The sequence below is a fragment of the Salvia hispanica genome, unplaced genomic scaffold (genome assembly GCF_023119035.1).
Source record: "Salvia hispanica cultivar TCC Black 2014 unplaced genomic scaffold, UniMelb_Shisp_WGS_1.0 HiC_scaffold_434, whole genome shotgun sequence".
Lineage (NCBI taxonomy): Eukaryota > Viridiplantae > Streptophyta > Magnoliopsida > Lamiales > Lamiaceae > Salvia > Salvia hispanica.
Window position 1 is genome coordinate 60499 of NW_025952173.1, and position 6000 is coordinate 66498.

The following is a 6000-nucleotide window of genomic DNA, read 5'->3' on the forward strand; positions in this document are numbered from 1 at the left end:
ATAGAGTCCACATTATAAATGATGTGTAAGATTATTATTCGTTAAAATTTTTCCATATTTAGACTTGGTTTAATTTGGTAGACTACCTAAAGACTAAAAATAGTCTACTTTTTTAGGACGGAAGAAGTACTCCTCCACCGAATAAAGTTACGTCATTTTCCATTTTAATCTCATCATAAAAAAACTAATAATAATATGGATCACACTATTCACTAACACTATATTTATCCTTCCTCGATCTGTCTTACTTTATTAATTTTATCTTAATTTTCGTGCTATATCATACGCCTATATTTTTTTGAGACGAAGAGAGTATATGTTTAAATGTCTTATCATAATGAACTCGAATCCAAAACTTTTGATTTTAGACATTACCACACTATCACCAACAGGCTCACACACCCTTGAATCAATTACCATCGAATCATATAAACACACAAAGAAGAGAAATTTAAAAGTACTATCCACTTTTGTTTTGTCAAGAAAAACATACAAATTGAATTTCCTGTACATGAGAGCAAAGTACACAAAAAGAGTGATACAAAAACAAAAAAAGAGTCAAGAGGAAGAAGAGGAGTTATTACTCGAGGAAAAGCGAATCCAGCTCTAAGGACCTGGTATTTCCTACTCGGATGCATGCAAGAGAAGATAGAAGTCTTAGGCTTCTTAGATTGCGACTTACTCCCAAAGATGAAGGAACTAAGTGGCACCTTACTCTTCCTCTCCGACCGCACCGATTGTATCCCAAACTCTTCATCAAGCAGCGTCATCGTTTTTTGTATCTGCAGCTGCAGCATGCTTACGTGGTCGAGCCCCGCCTCCAGCTCCTCCCTCACCTTCTCATTCTCCTGCTTCATGTTTAGCACTTCCCCTTGCAGCTTGGCCGCCTGGTGGCTGCCGAATCTGATCTCGTCCCACTCCACGCCCTCCCTCAGCGCCTTCGTTATCTCCTCTTGTATGTTACACAAAGACGAGGATCTGCTCCTGAGTTCCTCCTTCAGCGGCACGCTCTGCTCCAGCCACACTGTCAGCTCGCTCTCTATATCCCTTAAATGCTTGAAAATTGGCACCACTTCCGATTTCAGCTGCTGCGTCCGTCTGTCTTGCGCCTCTCGCGCAGCTTCGACATCTCCTCGTCCAGGTCCCTCACTTCCGTCTTGAACTTTTGTATTTGGTGGAACGCGGTGCTGAATCTGAACCAGAAGTCCAAGTTCTCGTCCAGTATCGCGTCTATGTCTGCCCGAGCTTCTCCTCGACCAGCGTCAGCAGGGGCCCCTTTGCCATGTACACTGTCGCTGTCTCGTTCTTCTCGTTCATGTCCTTTGTCACGCTTGCGCCTTCCTCTTCTTTATCATTTTCGGAGATCTCTTCGTTGAGCCTTCTGCGGAGGTTCGTGATTTCTTGGTCTCGTCTTGAGATGGCTTTCCTGAGCTCCCTCATTTGTATGGTGGTGTCAGTGGCTGTCCTTTCCTTCATCTCCACCTCGTTCAGTCTCTTCTTCACCTCTTTGTAGTTTCTTAGGATTGTGGTGTATTCTTTTAGGAGGATCTTCTCTCTATCCTCCATTCCGCTGAGGAGAATTTGTTGCCAACTGTAGTCGTCTTCTTCTTTCTCCTTCGCCTCGGCCTTGGCTTTGTGTCTTGGAGAATTTTCGGATTCCTCCTCGAGTATCTTCTGTATTGTTTTTCGCCCGAGAATGATGTTGCCTTTCTTACCACGTTCTCCGCGTGTTCCTTCTCTTGCGTGGATGTCAAACTTCTTCGCATCTTCTTCACGTTTACTTCCTCTTCTTTTTCTTCATCTTCTACACTCGGTGCTTCTCTTACATCTTTAAACTCATCTTCATCTTCTTCTCCTTCGTCTTCTTTCACACTACTATGTTTTGTCTCTGTGGCGCGGCCACCATCATCTACATCAGCCTCCTCATCTCCCTTCAAACTGTTGGGCATCTCATCCTCGGCCGGTTTCTCATCCTCGACATTGCTTGACAGATTATCATCGACATCTGTCAATTGTTTCACAACATCGGGAGAAGGCTCAAGATCATCGTCGGGCTTGACACTCGTGAGCTTCTCCGCAAGAGTATCGATGCTGGTTTTGGCCTTGGCGAAATTGGTTTGAAGAGTATTGTTGCGGCTCTCTACATTCTTATTCAAATCTTGCACCTTGTTCAGCTGCTCCTCCATCTGAATCACCTTGGAGCTCAGCCCCTGAGTGTCCCCGCCGAGGCTCTCGTTCTCCTCCTCCAAGCTCCTGATCTGCGTGTTAAGGTCATCGTTCTCGGCCCTCAGCGTGTTGACAAGAACCGTCTGAGATGACACAGCCGTCTCTAACGTGATCACCTTATTCACCAAAACATCAATCTTTTCTGCTAGCTGAGTGGCAGAGAGACTAGCCAACGAGTTTGTGTCCAAGTTCTCCTCTAGTTTCTCGGGCAGCTCCTCGAGCTCTTTGGTCTCCTGCAGCAAAGCAGCCACGTCTTTACTGAACTCACGTGATGAATCCTGTGCACCATCTGTTTGCTCGAGACTGTACTTCTCCCTGAGAGACTGCAATCGCTCACACGCGGCCTCAATCCTCTCGTACTCATCCATCGCTTCGATAGCAGTCTTCTCCTGCTTCTCCTGCAGCATGGCCAAGGTCTCTTGGCATGACTTGAGAAGCCGCCTCGGCCATGAGCGTCCGAGCCTCATCATCTTCGATCACAATATCCATACTGAACTCATCCTGTAACCTAGAAATCCTTTGCTGCATTTCCATCACCTGGCTCTCAATTCCCCAATACTTACCAATCCCACTCTCGTAAGAGCTCTTCACAAACTCCTTCATAGTCTGCAACGACAGAATCTCCTTCTGCAGCTTGTTGATCTCTTCAACTGCCTCCTCCTTGGTGAGGCCGGACTCGACAACTGGCTTCTGGCGCGTATGAGCCGCCTTCATCTTCTTGGCCTGGACCTGCTTGGAGGCCTTGGAAATGATGGTCTTGAGATCTCTAATGGGAGCCTTGGGGACTTGGGGGATCTTGGACATGTTGATCTCCGGGACGACGAAGTTGTCGGGCATCTTGGGGAGGACGTCGCTCGTCCGCCATGCCAAACTGGACCTGCTCGGGAAGACGGTTGCAATGGTGTGGTTGGCATTTTGGAAATCTTTCGATAAAAGGTCGTAGCGGTCAGCTAGGGATCGGAAGACCTTGTAGGCCTCCTCCACGGCGCAGATGAGCTCGGGCCGCCTGCGGTAGTACATCTCCGCCCTCTTGCGAACGAGTCCCCATCGCCTTCTATCAACTGGAGCATGCCATGTACCTTCTCTTCCATGTCTGCACACGCAACAACAGAGTTGTGATATATGCAAAACTCAATCTTATACTATGCAGAACTCTATATTATTGCAAAACACAAAACCACACTACGAAGATCATTTTTTGATATTACCAATATCATTCTTAGTCTGTATTTAGGTCATCATATTAAGCATGACCATGCTATCAGACCTAAAATGATTTTACAAAGACGCTCTGTATTTTTCATATTCGGATTTTATAAAATGACCTAAAACAAACTAATCATGACGGTTCGACAGTTCGGCACTAGAAATTAGTTCGACATTATAACCCCACAACAACAAATACTATTTATCTTGATCATGATCAACAAATGCAATAGTAATAAAATTGTATATGGTGTGACCTTGTAGGCTCTGTTCGAGCCATTTGGATTGCTTGGTGCGAATGTGGCTGGCCCACCACCAGGAATAAGCATGGTTCGCAGCTCTCTGCAACATCTCTGATCTCTCCCTTCTTACACGATTGAAATGGGACAGATCAACAACAATCAAACTCAAAAATACGTCTCTGTTTTGTTTTTCATCACAATTTTGGGTGAAGACATCACGATTTGGTTGAACGGTTAGGAGGAATTTTCGGTGCACAATCTATTTTAAGAATCTCAGCTTCCACATTAATATAACAATTTTGCCTACGTGACACCCATTGCCATTTCAAACAAGCTGGCACCTCTTTTTGCCTTTCCACACTTTCTCCACAACTCATTTACACCCATGTATACAACACTTTCTTGTACGAATTCTTTTTTAATTTTAAATTTCTTTTTTTTTTTTTTATTATTTTGCTTTCAAACTCATTAAGGTAATGTTAAACCGATTATTATTTGGTAATAAGATTGTAGATGAAACATGATATGTAAGTATGTAACATAAATCTAGTTAGGAATGATGAATGCAGAAACGAATTTGGCAAAATAATGATACTCGACATATATATCAAGTATGCGTATCGACGTTTCGATTCCATTTGATTTAGCTCACTTTTGAGTAATTAGTTGAGTATTATAACTTCTGCAAAAATGCAAGTATTTTGCCAAAGATGGCAATCACATACTCTACTTACTCTAAGCTACATTAATTAATACATAAATTTTTTGTTTCAAAAATTAATACATAATTTAATTTGTAAAATATTTCCCGTTTAACAAATAAATCCTACTCTGAGCTATATTAGGTACACAATTTAATTGGAAAAATATTTCTCATTCAACCAATAGATCACGTGAATTGCATTGGAATAAAATCGGGAGATGAAGAGTTTTGACATCACGAAGGGCACAAAGCCCATGCACTACTTATAATATGACTGCTGTGGAAAATAGGGAGGAGTAGTTGTAATTATTGAAGAGTTTGTAGTCGGTGATAAAGTTGAAAAATGTATAATTAGTTGCTCACTTCAACGTGAAAATAGAATATTTTGCATAAATTATTATCATGACACATTGACACCAAAATGTTACTGCTAAAGCGTTTTTATTAATTCAAAATTTATTGGAAAGCGAAAAACAAAAGGTGTACGGGAGCTTACACACAACATAATTCAAAAAATAAACTCGTATAACGACTTGGATTTTAAAAGAGGCATACTAAAAATCAATGTTGGATGTATCTCGCACGTCAATCAATTTAAAATATTCCATCCGCTCCCATAGAAATAGATTATTTGAGATCGATCGAGTTTTAATATTTGGAGTAATTGATAAAGTAAGAAACAAGAAGAAAAAATAGTTGAAAATTCTATAGTGGATTGTGGAGTCATAAATAATAAAGGAAAAAGAAGAAGAAAAATATTTCTATAAATAGATTTAAATTATTTCTATGAAATGGACGAAAAAAAGAAAATACGATATATTTCTATAAAACGGGGAATATGAAATTATTGGAAGAGTGGGACTACTTTGCTAATAATCTATCATGAAAGATTCACAAAATATCAAGCAAATTCTGCCAACCAACCAAGAATTTCTCTGCACATGTTTCCTTTTCACAGCTTTCTAGATTAACTAGCGGACACCGGTCCTAGATTAACAGAAAGCGTCCCTTGATAGAAATGTTAGACTATAAAGTAAAAGGTAGGTTTTTTTTTTTTCCCTAATGAGTTGCCTCAAAAGGTAGGTTAGACTAGAGATGCCTAAGGTTTTCGGTTCGCGGTTAATCGTGGAATCGTAATCACCGGTTCCGGTTTCAAAGCCGGAGCGTGACTTTTCTTGAACCGGAATCGCCATATTTTGAACCGGTGGCCGGTTCCGGTTTCAAATTTTACGAACCGAAACCGTGTCGGACCGTCGGTTCCAAACCGGAACCGTGAAAACCGTCGGAAAACCGTGAAACTAAGCTGGGACTGTGAAAATTGCGGAAACGGCGGTTCGGAACCGTGAAAAACCGTTAAAACCATCGGAAAACGGCGTTCCAAACCGGAACCGGAACCGCGGTTTTTAACCGGACGGAACCGTGAAATAGCCTCACGGTTCGGTTCCGGTTCCACATTTCCGAAACGGGAACCGGCGGTTCCGGGCAACCCGGTTTACGAACCGTGGGCATGTCTAGGTTAGACACTAAGACTCTATAGTGTTTTCACACTAACATTATGATGATAATTTTTTACCGATACAATAATCGATACAAATTCGTATAAAAATAATGGATTTAGTCTAA

At 41.9% G+C, this 6000-nt stretch overlaps 1 pseudogene; it reads right to left on the bottom strand.

Moving 5' to 3' along the window:
- Window positions 1–478: 478 nt before the first annotated feature.
- LOC125199252 lies at window positions 479–3907 on the bottom strand (annotated as a pseudogene).
- Window positions 3908–6000: the final 2093 nt, after the last annotated feature.